Raw genomic sequence first — 22152 nt, 5'->3', positions numbered from 1 at the left:
ATTTATTTTTGTTTTGAGGAACATAAGGTTGTGTATATGTTCCTGAGGAGGGACTGATATAAATGATATATAAATTGACTTAAGGATGTTTTAAGTATGTATCAAACAATGGCAGTTATGGGTTAGGGGACTCATAAAAGAAGGTAATGATAGTGAAGGGGTGTTATTTCTAGAAAATATGTATAAAAATAGAGATAATTCACAGAAAAGGAAAGACAGCTGGCTGTGTAAAATATAGGGACAATTCTAAAAGTAAATAGAACAATTCACATATCTAAAGATATGGTAAAAAGAATAAGTGGTGGCATTTTGAACATTAGAGCAAAAGTTTAAGAAACTTATGACATAGTTTTGTTAGGATTGGATATTAATCCAACTGGAAAACGCTTGAATGATTATATGTTATTTTACAGCAGTTGCTGTAGGGACAATCATTTGACTATCATTATGAATATTTCTGTGGCAGGAGGCCAGGTATTTGAGGCAGAATGGTTACATAGGGCTGTTATTAAAAATTAAGATTTAGTGATCTTGCTATAAGAAGGAAGTCTGTTGTCAGGGAATAACCCATGTGTTAGTGTGTATGTCCTCAGGAAAAAACAGCCAGAAATGGAAGGGCTTGGGCTGCATTCTGGAGACTGAGTGTACATCAAGATACACCAGGCTGGTGGTATACTTCTTACAACACTGCAGTGGTAAAGTTCTTTATGTCTCTCTTTGGTGGGTGCATAAGTCTCACGAGAAGTAAGGTCCAGCTGAATAATGGGTGAGCTTGAAAACACCATGACAGAGGATGTGGAATCAGAGAGAGAAAGAGAGAGAGATTAGATTCCACTATAGACATACTGGGTTGAGTTTGGAGGCTACTTGTTTTATTTTTAATACATCATGTGAAAGAGAATGGATAATAGGATATTATACTCTAAACAAACATGTTAAAGGGATTGATATGAAAGCATATACAGTGTTGAATTAATTCAAGAAGAGAGAATGTTAATTGTAGGTTATGCACATGATTATCAGTTGAAATGGAGTAGATGGGAAACTAAGTAAAAATGACATGATTTGGGAACACCTCTCAGAACCTGTGGCCGAAAGGGGAAGACTGGGTGGAAGCATGAGGAAGCTTTTTAGGGCTTTTATTTTTGTGGAGTCCAGCAGAAAAGTATCCTGGAGGCATAGAGTCAGGTAAAGAGAGAGTGGGAATTGTCATGGTCTCAGATTACAGTTTGCATGAATATATTTATGCATAACACATAACATTGTCAATGCTGTTATGTTTTGTCTGTTGTTTTCCAAGTCTTATGTTTAGGAAACCAGAAGGAGAGGGGTTCGCCAGCTTCAGCTGGAATGTCTGTTTGTTGTGTGATGAGTGATGGAAGTAAGAGGATGTATGGTGCAATCTTAGAACAGAGGCCATAAGTCTCTAAGTATGAATGCTTCACAGAAAGTAGGCAGAAACCTGAACCAGGATGAGAGGTTCTGTGTCTGATGATCCAAGGGGACCAGAAGGACCTCTCCCAGTGGTACCAGGAGATCTAGTCCACGTTGGAGGGATCCGGAGGAAGTGGGATCAACCGAGGAGAGATGGACCCTATGAGGTGGCCAAAGCAACAAGAACGGCCGTCCAAGTGAAAAGAAGCCAGACGTGGTACCATCTGAACCACTGCAGCTGAGTCCCAACAGAGAGAAGGATACAACCACATAGAGATGAGGACACTGAGGATGCTGATTCACCAGGAGGGAGCCTGGAGGGAGCAGGAGCAGCGGAAACGATTGAGATGCCAGGGAGGAGCTAAGAAAACAGTAAATCAAGTGAAAGCCAAAATATGACACGTGCACCGACTAATGCACCCAGAAGAGGAGAAGAGGCCTCACAAGGAACAGAATAAGAACGTTTCTTTCCTAAAATTGAAACCCTTCCAGATGGAAGCTAAGTCCGGCCTGAGGAGGGAGCTTCAGGTGAAGAAAGAGGAGGAAAAGTCCCGCAAGCTGAAGAAAATGGGGATTACCCCACAATTGACTTTTAAACTTTTGAATGGCCTCCTTTACAGACAATTGATGTTAGAACAACAAAAGAATAATGACATTGACATAACAGAAGCAACAGTGAATGCTAGTATAGAAACAACAGACTAATGCACAATCAAGATGTATGGTGGGAGCAGGAAGAGAAGAATGGAATCAGCTGAACAATCCAAAAAGACTGACAAGGTTAGAATCTATGTTCCACCTCAATGTATAACAGAAGCAGGAGAACTGAAGTCTATCTCAATCATAAGGATCAAACCCTTATCGGAGATTGCACTCTGTGGATGGACACATCATCAAACAAAGGGAGAAGTCGTTTGGGACCCGAAAGGATGTGACCTGACATGAATCAAAGAAAAAGACGAGTAGGTGCTCATCATGAACAAGATTGAACCAGTGGAAGGTGAAGACCTACCCCTGCACCTGAACAGGAAGAACCTGTGACAACAACAAGGGTGGCGGCTGATGTGACGACCACAGTAGCTACCACTAGATGACATCGACTGCCCTTACCAAGCAGACCACCGTGCCAACAAAGCAATCTGAGACATCAGTCAGGAGAGTTTTTACTGATATTTGAAACTTTCTGATAAACTCTAATGATCTACCTCAAGATAAGAACATTGAAAAAGCAACAGAATTAGATATATCTCATGCTTCATCAAATATGTAATATTTTATCCTTATATTTTTTATACCAAATTTGATCTATTACTCTTATGACAATTGGAGATGTTTGGTCTAGTTAGTTTTTGTTTTTTTATGTTTCTGATTAGATCTTTTACTCCTATTTCACATTGGAGATGTTTGGTCTAGTTGGTTTATATGCTTCACTTTGTTTTTATTTTTTGTATTTTCTTGTTTATCATAGGTATTTTCTTTTACTATCCCAAAGTCTTATTTGTATCATTTATGTGGCTAAATAGCCCCAGAGGGGGGATTGTAGTAGTAACATAAGGCAACTGGATGCTAATGGTAGAAGAGACATATAGTCTGACAATTCCAATAAGACACATACCAGAGAGATATGCCTAGGACAATTAGACACATGGTCTGCTGACCTGACACTAATGAAAGGGAGAGAACACATGGTCTGCTGACCTGACACTAATGATAAAGAGATTCATAGTCAGCTGCTTCTAAACAGAGGTTTATAAGACAGAATCTGCTGATTCCAATAAAGGCAAACTGAACAAAGAGTACATTGACACATTATGCTGACACACTAAAGATAGAGCGATCCATAGTCAGCTGCTTCTAAAAAGAAGGCCTATAGGGCTGAATCTGCTGATTCCAATAAAGGCAAACAAAACAAAGAGTACATTGACACATTATGCTGACACACTAGGATGGAGGGTCCGGCCACCATTGTAGTCTAGCTGAGAGCAGATGTGGGCGTTATTGGGCGTGAACAAGCGGGAAGCTTGAACTAGAGGATAGTGGTGGCGAATGACTTGAGAAGGGAGACTTCATTTGCATAAGGGATGGACATAGTGCTATGTGTGTATAAATATAGGAGCTAAGGCTCTGGGAAAGGGGGGGTTCCGCGGTGGGTGTTCCGCGGTGTGTGTGCCGCGGGGTGTGTTCCGCGGACATTCCAGATTGTGATACAATTTGTATTAAAAATCTTATTTGAGTTCACAAAGTTCTTGTAAGAGTTATATTTGAAGTGATTTTCTACGACATAACCAATAAAAAAACTCATCAGATGACAGTCTGATAACATATTTATGGTATGGGATAGGTTTTGTTAGAAAAAAGTGCATATTTCAGGTAGATGGCATAGGTTACAATTGCACCCACCGTCACAAATGGAATAGAAAAACTACTTAGAGCAACGTGTTTACCTACTTACTAATCATCAAACATTTCGTAAAAATACACAGCATACACGAATCGAAAGACACAGATCCTGTGAATACAGACAATATTTCAGATTTTCTAAGTGTCTTACAGCGAAAACACAATAAATCGTTATATTAGCATAGCACATAGCACATAGCAGCCCAGCATTGATTCTAGCCAAAGTGAGCGATAAAAGTAAACATCGCCAAAATATATTAATTTTTTCACTAACCTTCTCAGAATTCTTCAGATGACACTCCTGTAACATCATATTACACAATCCATATAGAGTTTGATCGAAAATGTTTATATTTAGCCACCAAAATCATGGTTAGACAATGTGAAATGTAGCTCAGCTGGTCAGAAAAAGTCTGTGCGCCACTTAGACAGTGATCTACTCTTATACATAAATACTCATAAACGTGACTAAAAAATATAGGGTGGACAGGGATTGATAGACAATTTAATTCTTAATACAATCGCGGAATTACATTTTTTAAATTATCCTTACTTTTCAATACAGCTTGCGCCAAGCGAAGCTACGTCAAAAAACATGGCGTCCGAAGCCACTAACACTTTTCGACAGAAACACGATTTATCATAATAAAAATGTCCTACTTTGAGCTGTTCTTCCATCGGTATCTTGGGCAAAGGATCCTTTCTTGGGTCCAATCGTCTTTTGGTGGAAAGCTGTCCTCTTGCCATGTGGAAATGCCAACTGCGTTCGGGATGAACTGGAAGCGTGCCCAGCAATTCACAGAGTTTCAGAAATAAATGTCCCAAAATCGCACTAAACGGATATAAATTGCTATAAAACGCTTTAAATTAACTACCTTATGATGTTTTTAACTCCCATAACGAGTAGAAACATGACCCGAGTAATATTACTCCCTCCACTAATGCTTGGAACAGGTGCGGGTCGGTGTCCTCTAGGCGCTTGACGCAGCTCCAAAAGGGTGACTAGCCTCAGGGTTTTTTAATTTATAGTGCCTGTGAACGCGCAATCGACCCCATTCAAATCGTCATCACGTAAAGACATCCAGGGGAAGACGTAAGCAGTGTCCGTATAGTCATAGCAATAAGAGTGCCCTTTTAACTGACTCCAGAACAGTGGCCAAATTTTTTGAAATCTGACTCCATGTCAGGGAAATTGCTGTAGAATGGGCTCTGTTCCACTTAGAGACAAAATTTCAACTCCTATAGAAACTATAGACTGTTTTCTATCCAATAATAATAATAATATGCATATTGTACGATCAAGAACTTTGTGGGAAGCCGTTTAAAAAAATTACACGATTAGCATAAATAGCCACAACAGCGCCCCCATCCTCAACAGGTTTTAACCTACCCTTGCTAACTATCTTCTTAAAAAAGTATCTAGTGCACTTCTCCCCCTCTTCTAATTCCCTTTCCTTACTTCTTAAAATAACCCCCTTGCTCTTATGTTCTGCTAAAAATGCCATTTCTTTCTTTACTTCTTTGATTTCTTGGTTAAAATCAAAGCCCTGTTGGCATAGGTTAAAATACCGTTCCAGTCTCTTCTGCAGTCCCAACATGCGTCTATCCTGTTTCTTGCTTTCCCTCTTTCCTATCTCCCTGAAGAAGGTCCTCGTCTTACCCTTCACCATTTCCCACCACTGTGCTCGTGTGTCAAAGAAGTCCTGTAGCGTCTGCCACTGGCTGAACTGCTCCCTGTACTGACTAACTACTCTATCATCTTCTAAAAGGGAGCAGTTCAGTTTCCAGGGCCCTCGTCCTACAGTCACACCCGAAGTTAGTGAAAGGGTGCACGTCAGCATTACGTGATCTGATAAGAAAGCAGGGGTTATTCTAGCATCGGTTGGGGGACAGTCCCGGGTAAACATAGTCAATGCGAGAGGCTCTGGTGCCGTCACCACTGGTCCAGGTGAAGCCCTCCTCTCTTGGATGCAGGGTTTTAAAACAGTCAGTTAGTTTAAAATCCCTGCACAACCCTTGCAATAAAACACTTGACCTATCTACCTTAAAATCCTCTCCTGCCCCTCTCCTATCTGCTCTACTTAAAACACAATTAAAATCCCCACCCACCACTAGAGGATCCCTCCCCAGCATGTGGGACTGCAGGTCTTCTAAAAGGGTGCAACGGTCATGTTTGTTGTTAAAACCATATACATTTAGCACGTTAAAATTCCTCCCCATAAAAGTACAGTTGGCTAAAAGAGCACGCCCCCCAACCACCACTGTGCTCCCCCTCACCACCACCTGTGGGTTCTTAAATAAAATGGCAACACCATCGTTTTTATTAAAATTGGATCCGCTCCAAATGGAGGGCCCGGCTGCCACTTTTCCTCCCATTTGCTGTAAGAGGATAAAAAGGGTAGACCACACTCCTGTAATAAAAACACATCTGAATTAACACTTTCTAAAAAGGATAAAACCGATTGTGCTCTTATTTCAGTCTTCACACTCCTAACATTTATGGTGGTGATGTTAAAAGCCATGAAAGAGGTAAGTAAAAACAGTGCTAAAAGGAAAGAAGGCATTAAACCAGTTTAAAAGGGGTTATTTTTCGGGTTCTTTCTCTCTCTCCCTACGGGGTAAGGGGGGGTGGTAGGGAGAGGAGGTTAAAACAGGGTTTAAAAACGATTCCTGGTTAGGAGAGTTGAGAGGGAAGACCCTGGACTCATCCTCCCCCTGGGAGCTCTCCCACTCCAGTTTACCCTTCTTTTCCTCGCCCTGTTCGGGGTCGGAGAGCTCCTCTGCATTTCTCTTCCGTAGGGGAAGGTGTTCGCCCAGGGCCTCTCCCCCCCCTCCCCTACCCTCCTCGCTTGACAGTGTCGTTTCCGACACTGTCATCATGCTGTCAGACCCACTTGGGGAGCTCTCACTCACCAACTCTCCAGAGCCGTCTTTCTCGGCCCTTTCTCCTTCAGGGGTCACTTCAGTCTGGGGCAGGGGGATTGGGGTGGGGAGGGTTTTTGCCTCCCCTCCCACTTCTTCCACCACTGCGCCTTCCGCGCCCTCCACCTCTCCTACCACCTCCTCCACTACTGCCACCACTTCCTCCACTACCGCCACCACCTCCTCCTCTACCGCCACTCCTGCCTCCACTACCACCTCCTCCACTACTACTGCCACCGCTACCACCTCCTCCACTACTGCCACCGTGGCAACTGCCGCTTTCTCCCTCTGGCGCTCGGAAGCCCGGTCCGCTGCCGCCGCCTCCATCCTGCCGGCCCTGACCTTATTGGCCCAGGAGGAGGGGCAGCTGCGGATGAGGTGGGACCGCTCGCCACAGAGGTTGCACGATCTGCCGTTCGTGCAATCCTCGTAGCGGTGGCCCACCTCCCGGCACTTCATGCAGACCACCTTGTCGCAGGCGTCTGCTAGGTGGCCATGTTCACCACACTTACGGCACAGCTTGGGCTGGTCCTGGTAGTGAACATGGCCCCTGTTCTCTCCGAGGACTATGGTGGATGGGATGGCTTTCAATCCACCATAGCCCCCGGGGTCCTCCCTCTGCTGGACAGTGACCCTCCAGGCCCCTGTCCAGATCCCATCGGGATCCTTCACCTGGGTCAGGGGCCCCTTCACGTTGCAGTACCTGCCCAACCATACTGCAACGTCCTCCGGCTGTACCGTTTCGTTGTACATACGGACAATAACTGTTTTAATGCTATTGTCCGTCAGCTTGATCACCTTAAACATAGCTGCCAGGGATCCCTGGGTGTTCTGGACGTTCTGGAGTTTCCCCCAGAACTCCCTCAGGAAGCTGGCGCAGGCGAAACTAACATCGAAGCCCTTCCCATACGGGAGGGTTAGGATGCAGTTCACCTGCTCAGGTACAAAACAGAGTTCCTTTTGGAGGAATTTTCTGGAGAAATCCAATCGGGATAACTCCATTATTTTCCCTCCCTTCTCCTTTAAAAGGAGGCGCACGGCGTGGTGCCTCCGCATGCCAGCCTGTGCTGCTGACATGGTGAAGGCCCACTCCCTTTAACCCAACACCAGTGAAAAGAATAAACAAAAATAGGGGAGGGGGAGTGTAAACACCCGAGGAAGCTGGCAGGTCCAGCTATGCTAGGCTAACAGGGCCTACCAACACCACGGGACACAAAACAAACTAACACAGCACCCAGGTGAACTTATCAACAATGGGAAAGACGCAGGGGAAAAATTAAAAGGTACACCTAACAAACAATTAACAAGGGCTAGGAGGCTAGCAGGCCGGGACAGGAAAAACAAGACAAATACAGCCAAGCCTGAGGGACGAGGAGGCTAGCAGGCCAGTCAACCAATCTAAGTTAACCTCTAACGAGCCTCTACCCCGGGTCCGGGATCACCCCTCACCCCCCCACACACTGATTAGCATAGCTAGCATAGCTTCACAAGTAGATAGTAGCATCTAAATATCATTAAATCACAAGTCCAAGACACCAGATGAAAGATACAGATCTTGTGAATAAAGCCACCATTTCAGATTTTTTAAATGTTTTACAGGGAAGACAAAATATGTAAATCTATTAGCTAAACACGTTAGCAAAATACACCACTTTTCTAACTCCATCAGTTTCTTACTACTTCAGGTGCTATCACCAATTCGGCTAAACTAAGATATTGATAGCCACTAACCAAGAAAAAACCTCTTCAGATGACAGTCTGATAACATATTTATGGTATAGGATAGGTTTTGTTAGAAAAAAGTGCATATTTCAGGTAGAAATCACAGTTTACAATTGCACCTACCATCACAAGACGACTAGAATTACTATAGAGAGCAACGTGTATGACCAATTTACTCTTAATAAAACATTTCATAAGAATAGACAAAGCATAGCAATGGAAAGACCCAGATCTTGTGATTCCAGACAATATTTCAGATTTTCTAAGCGTTTTACAGCGAAAACACAATAAATCGATAAGTTAGCATACCACATGTGAAAACGTTACCAGAGCATCGATTCCAGCCAAAGAGCGCTATAACGTAATCACCGCCAAAATATATTAATTTTTTCACTAACCTTCTCAGAATTCTTCCGATGACACTCCTGTAACATCATTTTACAACATACATATACAGTTTGTTCGAAAATGTGCATATTTAGCCATACAAAACCGTGGTTACACAATGAAAATACTAGGAAATCAAGCCTCAAAATGTCTCACGTCATCTTTCAGAGTGATCTAGTTTAATTGAAAGCTAATCATATACTTGACTAAAAAATACAGGGTTGACAGGAATCGAAAGACAAATTAGTTCTTAATGCAATCGCTGATTTACATTTTTTAAATTATCCTTACTTTTCAATACAGGTTGCGCCAAGCGAAGCTATAGCAAACAAGATGGCGACATAAACGTTTAACATTTATCGACAGAAACACGATTTATCATCATAAATTGTTCTTACTGTGAGCTGTTCTTCCATCAGAATCTTGGGCAAAGAATCCTTTCTTGGGTCGAATCTTCTTTTGGTCGATAGATGTCCTCTGTCCTTCGAAATATCCACTAACGATCGAACGGGACCCCGAAACGTGTCCAAAGATTCAGAGTGCACGACAAAGAAATTCCTCAAAATCGCACTAAACGGATATAAATTGCTATAAAACGGTTCAAATTAACTACATTATGATGTTTTTAACAACTATAACGACTGAAAACATGACCGGAGAAATATCACTCTCTAAACAACGATTTGGAAGGAGGCAGGTCTGATATCCATTTTGCGCATGACGCATGCAGGAAGAGAGCGGTACTTCTACGTTTTCGTGTTTTATAGTGGCTCTGATTGCGCAATCGAATCCATTCAAAACGTGATGACGTACTGACACCCAGAGGAAGACGTAGGCAGTGTCGGTTTCTCTATAGCATCTACTGGCACCTTAAAACCGATCCCAGATCAGGGGTAAAAATTTCTGAAATCTGACTCCCTGTCAGGAAAAGTGATGTAGAAGTAGTTCTGTACCACTCAGAGACAAAATTCCAACGGCTATAGAAACTAGAAAGTGTTTTCTATCCAATAATAACAATAATATGCATATTGTACGATCAAGAATTGAGCACGAGGCAGTTTAATTTGGAGACCAAAAAATGCTAATGCGGAACAGCACCCCCTATAGTTGCAAGAAGTTAACAGGAGAGCCCGCCAGCTAGCCAACCCAGCTGGCAGGCACTACACAAACAACAAACAAACAAGAACCAAACAAGGGGGGGGGAAATTTAAATAAAAAGGTACACCAAACAAAACAATTAACAAGGGCTAGGAGGCTAGCAGGCCGCACTAGCCGGTGAGGCTAAGCTACCAAGCTAGCAGGCCAGGTACTAAAACATCCCAGCTGACAAGAAACAAACAAGAATAAAATTAAAAGGGGGTGGGGGGTAGAAAACTAGGGAACAAATATGGATTGGGGGGGACACACAAAAAGGAAAAACAACAACAAGTACTAACAAAAAACAAGCCAAAATTGAGGGGCAATGAGGCTGGCAGGCCTCACCAGCAGGCCGGGCTATGCTAACCAGCTAGCAGGCCGGCCAGCCAGCAAGAGTCCCACAAGTGGCAACAAAAACCAAGACCAGGGAAAGTTCGGGGGATAGAAAAAACAGTTGGAAGAGTAGGGATGGGTTTATGGGGGCTACAAAACAACAGAAGGAAACAAACAATGCCTGCCAAGCCAGCAAATGAGCCAACCCAGCTAGCAAACACTACAAACAAACAAAAAACCAACTAAAGGGAAGCTAAGGGTATAAGGGATGGGGAAACCCGAGGAACACAAAACACTTTTTTTTAAATATTTTTTAAGTGAAATAGAAACACAAAACACAACGACAAACTAACATACAAAAATACAAGAAGTGATTAAATTAAACCTTGACTCACCCTACAGGTGCTGATGCACCTGCAGTCCACCACCACCAAACCACCACCAACACCAAGAATGAGAAGAAGAAAAAAAAAATTAGTAAATAAAAACAGAGAAAACAGTTAGTGGTTACCAAAGCCCAAATCTACGCTTGGTCTTAGCCAAAAGGCCGAGAAGCGATAACCCACAAATGGACCCCTGCGCCCGCCGGGCACCCGGGGGTCTCGGCAGACTTTGGCGGTTTGGCAAAAGGTGGCTCCTCCTCCACCCCCCCCAACCAACCAACCAACCAACCAACCTTTCCCTGGCGACAGACAGACAGACAGAAATGCGGGTGTTTTTTTAAGTCGCCAATGCGTCTTTAAGTCACTAGCTCTTTGAACTCAATTGCCCTTAGCGACAACTTGGAGTGGAAAAATACACCGGTCAGTCCGATTGAAGTCAAACGCATGAGCAAAAAGTCTCGGCGGTGGGCGTCATCATCTCTGTCAATTTCTCTTGAAACAAGATATACCGGGCTCTGCCAGAAGCAAAGCCCTTCCAAAAATACTTGGAACTCATAAGTGTTCCTCTCCACGGAAGTCTTTAGTAAAAGGCGAAAGGCTTGTGCGTAATGAAGAGAAACCAGAGTCGTATGGAAGTCAGAGGTCGGGGCCCGAAACACACTCTGTGCACTACTAGGCTGGGACCTCGCGGGTGGGTGGTCGGTCACCCAACCCACTCTGCCAACTTTGTGTGGGTAAAAAGTCACAGACAGACAGACAGACCAACTCACTCACTCACTCACTCACTATCCTGACCAACGTTTTTTTTGTTGTTGTTTTTTTTAAAGTAAAATGGCGGGAAACGGGGGAACCCACGAAGAGCGCTTCGCCCTACTTTCACTTTGGATTTCTTTTTTCTTTCTTCTTCTGCCAGCTGTTTACACAGCTTTGTGTATTTTCTTTCCTTGACAACGGGAGAAATGTGTTGCACCGTTCCCGGAGGTACTGCAATACCGGGTCGATGCGTGGAGCGGACGGAGCAAGCCCCATTTCCGACTCCCTGTTCGAAAAATCCATTTAATATGTAGTCCCCCGATGGGGGACGTATCAGATATTAAACTGATAAGAACAGATGATGATTAAAAGATTTTATTTCTATTCACAAACACAAGCATAATAAACAACACCATCAACAATGTTGACATCATCAATACCAATAGCTCATCTATACTAACAAATTCAATCCTAGGCATTTGGAATTACAACACAAATGACACTCCAAATTATAAACAGGGGAAAAATCCCTTCTCCCTCAAAACTCACAATCTTCATAACACATAACCATAATAAACAAACCATCATCAATCATAATCATCAATACCAAATTTTCACAGCACAAGGCATTGGAAATTATAACAGAAATTAAAAACTCAAAATAATTTCTCAGGGGAGCACCTTCCCTCCCCCTCAATACTCCCATGGATTACATGCCTAAGTCCCTATCTCCACGTACCTAATCTATTCCCTTTACCACAGTCCTAAACCCCCCTTCCACCTCTCCCGGGCAGCATGCTGCCCCCACTTCCTCTCCTCCCTCTTCATCCTCCCCCTCAAATCTCCTTCCACCCTCCTTACTATCCCTTCCACCCCCCAATCTCTCCCTGTCTTGACCAAGTTCTGCCTGGCTTCCCACAGCCCCCGCTTAAAGAGACTCATGAGAAGCCAGAGCAGAAACCTGTCCCTAACTAACTGTGCCCCTCGCTCTCCCTTTCCAACCTAGCCCAAGTCAACACAAAATCCCCTCTTACCATTCCTAACAACACCCGTGCCCTAGCCCATACTACTCCGGCAAAGGCACAGTCCCAAAAGGCATGGCGCACAGTCTCCTCCCTGCCACAAGAGGATCTTGGACAGGTGGGGGATCGCGCCAAACTATGCCGGTACATAATAGTACGTACCGGCAAGCACTTGTGGAGGCTCAACCAATTCAGGTCCTTGAGCCTGTTGTCCAGACGCCGCGCCTGCACTCCCTCCCAGACCCCCGCCGAGATGCCCACCACAGGAGCCGGACTCCCTGCCCGTCTGACCTCCTCGTACAGGTGCCTGTGGTCTAAACTTACTCGGGCGACTTCAACCTCGGGGTGCGCACGCAACCACTTGGCCGCATGGCCAAAGTGCCACGGCAGCTGTTCCGCCCGAGGACCCGTGTTAGACCACACCATCACGCTTCTCGCCTGGTATGAGAAGAACACCCGCAGGAAGTAACCGGACGGGTGAATTACCGGATGAGCAAGCTCCATCAACAAGAACGAAACAAAAATTGAATCCAGCTTGAGGGGGAAATGTGGTATCCCCCTACCTCCCTCCCCGATGGGACAGAGCATGCGAGCCCTGGCGACCCACTCATACCTGCCACCCCACATGAACTGAAACACAAGTCTCACTAGAGGCCTCCTCAGACAAGCCGGCAATGGGTAAATGTACGCCAAATACAAAAGAGACGGCAATACATCCACCTTGAGGACCAGGACCTTGCCTATGAAGGACAACGACCTAGCCCTCCACATCGCTAGCTTCCTCTGTACCACTGCGATGCCCATGTTCCAGTTCAGCGTCGCTGAGCCGGAGGTCTCAAAATGAACCCCGAGAATCTTCAGGGCCCCGTTACAGAGAGATAATCCCCCGGGCACATCCGTTCTACCACGCCATCTTCCGAAAAACTTAACGTTAGACTTTGCGTGGTTAAGAACCGCTCCCGACGCTCGGGTGAAGTCCCCAATAATGGCAAGGGACCTTGTCAGGCACGAGTCCTTGCAAAGAAGCAAGGAAGTGTCATCGGCGTACTGCGTCAACTTAACGCGCAGTCCGCCACTTCCAGGGATCAACAAGCCCTCCACCCCTGTGTCTGCCCTAATAGCAGCCCCCAGGGGCTCCATGTACAGAACGAAGAGGAGGGCCGAGAGCGGGCACCCCTGCCTGACCCCAGACGAGAGGTCAAAAACGTCACCCATGTGACCGTTTACGCTAACCCGGCACTCCGCTCCGACATATAATGTACGGATCCATCCTACAAACTTTTCCCCAAATCCTAACTTACCTAACACCCTGTAAAGAAAAGATCTATTCACGCGATCAAAGGCTTTCGCCTGATCTAGCGTTGCTACCATTAAAGGCAAATCTCTATCTTCTACCCAAGCGATGGAGTCCCTGATCAACTGCAGGTTCCACCTGATAGAGCGGCCCTCTACCCCACACGTCTGATCCTCATGAACGACGTAGGGAAGGGCTGTGCGCAACCGATCCGCTAGGACCTTTGCAAGCAACTTGTAGTCTACACACAGCATGGTCAAAGGCCGCCAGTTGCCAAGGTCTGTAGCGTCCCCCTTCTTGTAAAGAAGTGACAGCACACCGACGGCCATTGATCCCCCCGGGACACCCGTCTCGAGGATGGCCTTCAAGACTTCGAGGACCACCGGTCCTAGTATCCCCCAAAACTTGAGGTAAAACTCGGCCGGCAGCCCATCCATCCCAGGCACCTTCCCTTTTCCCATCCTCCTGAGAGCGCTCTCAACCTCTTCGAGGGAGATCTGGGCCTCCATCGCTTCTCTAATGTCCTCCGGCAATTGCCGGGACAAGTGTTCTAAAAACACACTTCCCTGCTCTACATCTACTTCCCTCTCCTTAAAAAACCCTCGGAAATGGTTAGTGGTGACTCTGACCATCTCCTCCGGCTCTCTAGCTACTCTACCATTTTCTTCCCTAACCCCGTACATTACTTTCTTACTCTGTCTAGCCCTAACCGACTTAAAGAACATAGCGGAACAAGTCTCGTTATGTTCTAAAAACCCACTATGCGCACGCTCCAGGAAAGCTTGAGCCTTCCGCTCCTGCAGCTCCCTGAGTTGCGCCTTCAGAGCAGTGGATCTCTCCCAGTCGACCGACCCGCCAAGGTTGCCTGCCTCGTACTCGAGCTCGAGCAACCGTTGGATATGATCCACCTCCCTCCTTTCCTCCCTTTTTCTCCTCTTACAATATCCTATAATAAAGACCCTAATCCTTACCTTGACTAAGTCCCACCACTCTAACACCCCCTCGCACATGGACCGGAGGCCTTCAAGCCCCCGAAACACACCAATAAAGTCATTAACGAAAGCTTGCTCATCCAGCACCTCCCGATCTAATTTCCAGTACCCCCTACCGAAGAGGCAGACTGGAGAACTCACCTGCAGGAGCACCCCGTCGTGATCTGAAAAGAACACAGGCAACAGCCGACCAGACAACTGACCCAAAGACCTGGATAAAAAAATATAATCAAGCCTCCGCTCAACCCCCCTGGAGTTGCGCCAAGTAGGACCAGCCAGTGTCGGAGTAGTGTGCAGGCCTCCATCAACCAGACCATGGCAAGCCATTAGCCCGGTGATGGCACCTGCACTGCTATCCCCCCCTAGTCCTAAATCTATATTAAAATCTCCCCCTATCACCAACTGCCTATTTGTGACACACATGGGCGTCAGACAGTCCACCATCTCCCTCCTTTCTGCCGCCCCCTGTGGCCCGTACACCACCACTAATCTAAAACTACAATCCCTTATTTTGACATCCACCCCCAAAACCCTCCCCTGCATAACAGCAAAGGTATCCTCAACCTTAACCTCCCTATTCCCAAATAAAATCCCTACCCCTGAAGAGTGAACCCCCCCTATACCCCAAACTGATTCCCCCTTTTCCCACTCCCTCTTAAACCTAACAACATCCCCTCCATCCCTTAGGTGAACCTCCTGTAAAAAACAGAAATCAAAACCCACACCCTCTAAATAACTAAAAACCGCCCTTCTTTTAACCCTATCCCTCAATCCCCTTACATTTAAACTAACAAAAGTAATTTTATCCATAATGAATACATCAAAACAACCCTACTAATAACAATAACAAAAACAGGAGGCTCACCCAGTGCTCCCCCTCTCCATTTTCTCCCTCTGGGCTTCTAAACGAAGACTCTCCTCGCCCGATGAGTACTGATTTCCCTCAGGTGAGGCCTCCTTCTCGCACCTAACTAGGGGTTCCTCTTTTCCCTCTTCCTCCATGTCCCCTTTGTCATCTTCCCACGACCCCGGTTTAGGGTTGGGGATGGATGTTTCCGGTTTCCCTGAACAGTCCTGCCACCCTCCATCCGCAGAAGCCTGAGATAGAGGAGAAAACGACATGCCCAATCCCTCTAGGGAACAAAGGAAGGAAGAGTCCTGCGAGGACTGAAAAGCCACTTCAGCGGCAATGACTTTTTCCCCCATCAGACGCTTACCCGCCCTCTCCCCCACACCATTCACCTCACTCTGCCCCTCCTCCTTCCTCTTATTCCTCTTTTTCTTGCCGACTTTGGGCTGCTGCTCCTGCTTCGGTTTATCCCACCCGACTGACAGTTCCATTCCCTCAAGCCCGGTCATGAGCTGTGCTTCGGAGACCACGGCCCCCTCCTCTGCCACACAACCCACCCCTGGGAGCTTACCCACCATCTCTTCCAGGGCCCCAACCCCTACGCCGAACTCCTCCAAACTGCCACCTGCCTTCTCCTCCGGTTGCTGGACATCTGACCCCTCACCTCCTTTCACCGACGGCCCCGATTCCACCTCCTTCCCGGTCATGGCACTTGTAGTGGGCTTTGGTGAGGATGATCTCTCCTGTTCCTTCCTCTCTTGGTCTTTCTCCCTAGAAACAGGGTCTTGTCTCTCCTGTTGTTCCCCCACAGAAACTCCTCCTTCCTTCCTTCCTGCCGCTGCCTCGGCATATGACTGCTGACGGGCTGGGCAGTCCCGGAACAGATGCAGCTTACTACCACACCCGTGGCACTCCTTCGGCTCTCTACAGTCCTTTGCCTCATGGTCCGCTTTTTTGCAAAAGCGGCACCTCCCCGTACTGCAAGCAGCCGTGACGTGCCCATACTCCCTACACTTTTTACAAAAAGGGGGTTGACGGGTGTAGAAAAGCATCCCCCTGTCTGAACCCAGTGAAAAAAACGCCGGGGGGTGGAGGAAACCATCAAACCCTTCCTGCTCTGGCCTAAGGAGTACCTGGAACTGACGGCGTCCAGTCCAGAACCCCAAAGAGTCCTTCACATATCTTGCTCCCGACGTCACATCACAAAACCGGCCCAGGAAAGCTCTTATCGCTGCGTCCGCCACATGCGGATTGTACATATGTACATTTATCGTCCTAAAGTTAGTTTTTGCCAGGCACGTTATGTCAAAAAATGACAAAGGCCTCTCCCCAGCCGCTGCTCTTGCTCTGTCCATCACTATATCACACATACCTTCTGTGTGAAGAGTCACGTCGTATGCCTCCTCAATAGAGTTTCCCTGGAGACACATCACCTCTGGGATTCGTAGTTTCAGGGCCCCCATCAGCACGGTCCTTCCAAACGTATCTCTCGGCATCCGAACTTCCTCCTCCTTCTTCCAGGCAAACCGTATGGTATTCTTCAGTCCAGTCCGGGGGACCGACCCTGCGCTGCTGTTGTTGGCCATCTCCTCAAGGGAAAACCCTTAATCCACGTTCTTCCTGGGAAAATAACTGGTTTTCTCTTTTACGCCCTCTTACTCCCTCCGGTCTTCGGCTTTTGACTCAGCGGGCTCTGGGGCACCTCAGTACCGAGCTTGATCTGAGCCAAAAGGCCGAGAAGCGATAACCCACAAATGGACCCCTGCGCCCGCCGGGCACCCGGGGTCTCGGCAGACTTTGGCGGTTTGGCAAAAGGTGGCTCCTCCCCACCCACTCACTCACCCACCCACCCAACCAACCTTTCCCTGGCGACAGACAGACAGACAGACAGACAGACAGACAGACAGACAGACAGACAGACAGACAGACAGACAGACAGACAGACAGACAGACAGACTCACTCACTCACTCACTCACTATCCTGACCAACGTTTTTTTTTTTTTTAAGTAAAATTTAACTAAAATGGCGGGAAACGGGGGAACACACGAAGAGCGCTTCGCCCTACTTTCACTTTGGATGTTTTTTTCTTTCCTTTTCTTTCCTTTTCTTCTTCTGCCAGCTGTTTACACAGCTTTGTGTATTTTCTTTCCTTGACAACGGGAGAAATGTGTTGCACCGTTCCCGGTGGTACTGCAATACCGGGTCGATGCGTGGAGCGGACGGAGCAAGCCCCATTTCCGACTCCCTGTTCGAAAAATCCATTTAATATGTAGTCCCCCGATGGGGGACGTATCAGATATTAAACTGATAAGAACAGATGATGATTTAAAGTTTTTATTCTTCTTTTCATACATTCTAAACAGTGATCACATTCACTCATTTATAACATGCCCCCTCGGCCTATTTTCAACCCAACAAACCACTTTTTCTCAACCCGTTGTACACCCCACTTCATCCCATTCACCAAAGTCTATTTTACAGTTGAATGGCCGCTCGTCAAAAAACCATTTTGCCACCGGCTGACAATTTATGGTCCAACATGCGCCTGACCCTCGCTCTTTTGCATGGGACCCCAGCCAAACGAGAACCACACTATACCTCACAAAAACCCTCAAAATCCACCAACAGCCAACTAAAAACGCCTTCTATGGCCCACCTATCTTGGCCAGCCCTAGCCCCCCTTTCCACCTCTCTAGGGCGGCATGTTGACCCCACTTCCTCACCTCCCTCCTTATCCTTCCTCTCAAATCTCCTTCCACTCGCCTCACTATTCCCTCCACCCCACAGTTTGCCCCCGACTTAACCAACACTTGCCTGGCATCCCACAGCCCTTGTTTAAACAGGCTGACGATCAGCCACAACAAAAACCGTTCCCTCCTCACCCCTCCTGCTCTCCCTATTCCTCTCTCCACCCTAGCCCATGTTAAAACAAAATCCCCCTTAACTCTACTTAGTATACATTGTGCCCTGGCCCACACTACTCCAGCGAAGGCACAGTCCCAGTACATGTGACGAATCGTCTCCTCCCCAACGCAAGTTGGTCTCGGACACTGAGGGGATCGTGCCAAGCTATGCCGGTACATGATTGATCTCACCGGTAAGCACTTGTGGAGGCTTAACCAGTTTAGATCCTTGAGGCGATTGTCTAGACCCCGCACCTGTATGTTCTCCCAGACCACAGCAGGGGTCCCCACCACTGGGGCCGCACAAACGCTCCGTCTAACCTCCTCGTACAGGTGTCTGTGATCCAAGCCTACTCGGGCGACTTCAACCTCGGGGTGCGCACGCAGCCACTTCGCCGCATGGCTGAAGTGCCACGGCAGCTGTTCCGCCCGAGGACCCGTGTTGGACCACACCATTATGCTCCTCGCCTGGTACGAGAAAAACACCCGCAGGAAGTATCCGGAGGGATGAATCACCGGATTAGCGAGTTCATTCAACAAAAACGAAACAAAAATCGAGTCCAGCTTGAGTGGAAAGTGTGGAACCCCCCTCCCACCCTCCCCGATGGATGAGAGCATGCGAGCCCTGGCGACATACTCATACCTGCCCCCCCACATGAACTGAAACACGAGCCTTACTAGCCCCCTCCTCATGCTCGCTGGCAATGGATAGACATATGCCAAGTATAGGAGGGAAGGCAGTACATCCACCTTCAGTACCAGGACCTTGCCCAAAAAGGACAATGATCTGGCCTTCCACATTGCCAGCTTCCTCTGAACCACAGCAACTCTCATGTTCCAGTTCAGTGTCGCGGAGCCGAAGGTCTCAAAATGGACCCCAAGGATCCTCAGGGCCCCATTACAGAGAGATAGCCCTCCGGGCACGTCCGTCCTGCCCCGCCATCTGCCGAAATACTTAACAGACGACTTGGCGAGGTTAAGGACCGCTCCCGACGCGCGGGTAAAGTCTCCAATTATGTCCAGAGACTTTAGCAGGCACGAGTCCTTGCACAAAAGCAAAGTGGTGTCATCTGCGTACTGTGTCACCTTAACACGCAAACCGCCGCTCCCAGGGACCAACAGACCCTCCACCCCTACGTCAGCCCTAATGGCAGCCGCTAGGGGCTCCATATAGAGCACGAAAAGGAGTGCCGAGAGCGGGCATCCCTGTCTAACCCCTGAGGAGGGCCCGAACACGTCACCCAGATGGCTGTTAATGCTCACCCGGCACCCCGCTCCCACATACAAAATCTTGATCCACTTTATAAAGCGATCGCCAAACCCTAACCTGCCCGCTTGACCCTATCCCCTCCTCTCTTCTCCAGACCATTTCCGGAGACCTTCTCCCTTACCTCACCTCGCTCATCAACTCATCCTTGACCGCTGGCTACGTCCCTTCCGTCTTCAAGAGAGCGAGAGTTGCACCCCTTCTGAAAAAACCTACACTCGATCCCTCCGATGTCAACAACTACAGACCAGTATCCCTTCTTTCTTTTCTCTCCAAAACTCTTGAACGTGCCGTCCTTGGCCAGCTCTCCTGCTATCTCTCTCAGAATGACCTTCTTGATCCAAATCAGTCAGGTTTCAAGACTAGTCATTCAACTGAGACTGCTCTTCTCTGTGTCACGGAGGCGCTCCGCACTGCTAAAGCTAACTCTCTCTCCTCTGCTCTCATCCTTCTAGACCTATCGGCTGCCTTTGATACTGTGAACCATCAGATCCTCCTCTCCACCCTCTCCGAGCTGGGCATCTCCGGCGCGGCCCACGCTTGGATTGCGTCCTACCTGACAGGTCGCTCCTACCAGGTGGCGTGGCGAGAATCTGTCTCCGCACCACGTGCTCTCACCACTGGTGTCCCCCAGGGCTCTGTTCTAGGCCCTCTCCTATTCTCGCTATACACCAAGTCACTTGGCTCTGTCATATCCTCACATGGTCTCTCCTATCATTGCTATGCAGACGACACACAATTAATCTTCTCCTTTCCCCCCTCTGATAACCAGGTGGTGAATCGCATCTCTGCATGTCTGGCAGACATATCAGTGTGGATGACGGATCACCACCTCAAGCTGAACCTCGGCAAGACGGAGCTGCTCTTCCTCCCGGGGAAGGACTGCCCGTTCCATGATCTCGCCATCACGGTTGACAACTCCATTGTGTCCTCCTCCCAGAGTGCTAAGAACCTTGGCGTGATCCTGGACAACACCCTGTCGTTCTCAACTAACATCAAGGCGGTGACCCGTTCCTGTAGGTTCATGCTCTACAACATTCGCAGAGTACGACCCTGCCTCACGCAGGAAGCGGCGCAGGTCCTAATCCAGGCACTTGTCATCTCCCGTCTGGATTACTGCAACTCGCTGTTGGCTGGGCTCCCTGCCTGTGCCATTAAACCCCTACAACTCATCCAGAACGCCGCAGCCCGTCTGGTGTTCAACTTTCCCAAGTTCTCTCACGTCACCCCGCTCCTCCGCTCTCTCCACTGGCTTCCAGTTGAAGCTCGCATCTGCTACAAGACCATGGTGCTTGCCTACGGAGCTGTGAGGGGAACGGCACCCCCGTACCTTCAGGCTCTGATCAGGCCCTACACCCAAACAAGGGCACTGCGTTCATCCACCTCTGGCCTGCTCGCCTCCCTACCTCTGAGGAAGTACAGTTCCCGCTCAGCCCAGTCAAAACTGTTCGCTGCTCTGGCACCCCAATGGTGGAACAAACTCCCTCACGACGCCAGGTCAGCGGAGTCAATCACCACCTTCCGGAGACACCTGAAACCCCACCTCTTTAAGGAATACCTAGGATAGGATAAAGTAATCCTTCTAACCCCCCCCCCCCTTAAAAGAGTTAGAGGCACTATTGTAAAGTGGTTGTTCCACTGGATATCATAAGGTGAATGCACCAATTTGTAAGTCGCTCTGGATAAGAGCGTCTGCTAAATGACTTAAATGTAAATGTAAATGTAGTACTCTGAAAAGAAAAACCCTACTGACGCGATCAAAAGCCTTTGCCTGATCAAGTGCCGCTACCATTAAAGGTAGACTTCTATCCTCAACCCAGGCGATGGAGTCCCTGATCAATTGGAGGTTCCACCTAATGGAGCGGCCCTCCACCCCACACGTTTGATCCTCATGGACAATGTAGGGAAGGGCTTTGCGTAAACGGTCTGCCATGACCTTAGCTAGTATCTTATAATCTACGCACAGCATGGTCAAAGGCCTCCAGTTGCTAAGGTCGGCGGCGTCTCCCTTCTTGTAGAGGAGGGACAGCACACCTACAGCCATTGACCTGCCCGGGACACCAGTCTCGAGAACCGCCGTCAGGACTTCGAGGACCACCGGTCCAAGCATACCCCAAAATTTGAGGTAAAACTCCGCCGGCAGCCCATCCATCCCAGGCACCTTCCCTTTCCCCATCCTCTTGAGGGCGTTCTCCACCTCCTCTAGTGTTATCGGGGCCTCCATCACCTTTCTAATGTCCTCCGGCACACGCCGGGACAAATGTTCTAAGAACATGGTGCCCTGCCCTTCCTCTACTACCCTCTCCTGGAAAAAACCCCGGAAATGGTCAGTTGCCACCCTGACCATCTGTG

At 47.8% G+C, this 22152-nt stretch overlaps 1 non-coding gene and 2 pseudogenes across 1 annotated transcript; all 3 read right to left on the bottom strand.

The window, feature by feature from the left end:
- Window positions 1-11229: 11229 nt before the first annotated feature.
- Window positions 11230-11346, bottom strand: LOC139531146 (U5 spliceosomal RNA). Its single transcript, XR_011666253.1, has one exon. It is a non-coding gene; the product is annotated as a U5 spliceosomal RNA (small nuclear RNA).
- Window positions 11347-11677: 331 nt separating this feature from the next.
- Window positions 11678-11845, bottom strand: LOC139531056 (U2 spliceosomal RNA; annotated as a pseudogene).
- Window positions 11846-17795: 5950 nt separating this feature from the next.
- LOC139531042 (U2 spliceosomal RNA) lies at window positions 17796-17997 on the bottom strand (annotated as a pseudogene).
- Between the last annotated feature and the right edge of the window lie 4155 nt (window positions 17998-22152).

This window comes from Salvelinus alpinus, chromosome 9, assembly GCF_045679555.1.
Source record: "Salvelinus alpinus chromosome 9, SLU_Salpinus.1, whole genome shotgun sequence".
Classification (NCBI taxonomy): domain Eukaryota; kingdom Metazoa; phylum Chordata; class Actinopteri; order Salmoniformes; family Salmonidae; genus Salvelinus; species Salvelinus alpinus.
The sequence above is the reverse complement of the archived record's forward strand: the minus strand, read 5'-3'. Positions and strand labels throughout refer to the sequence as shown.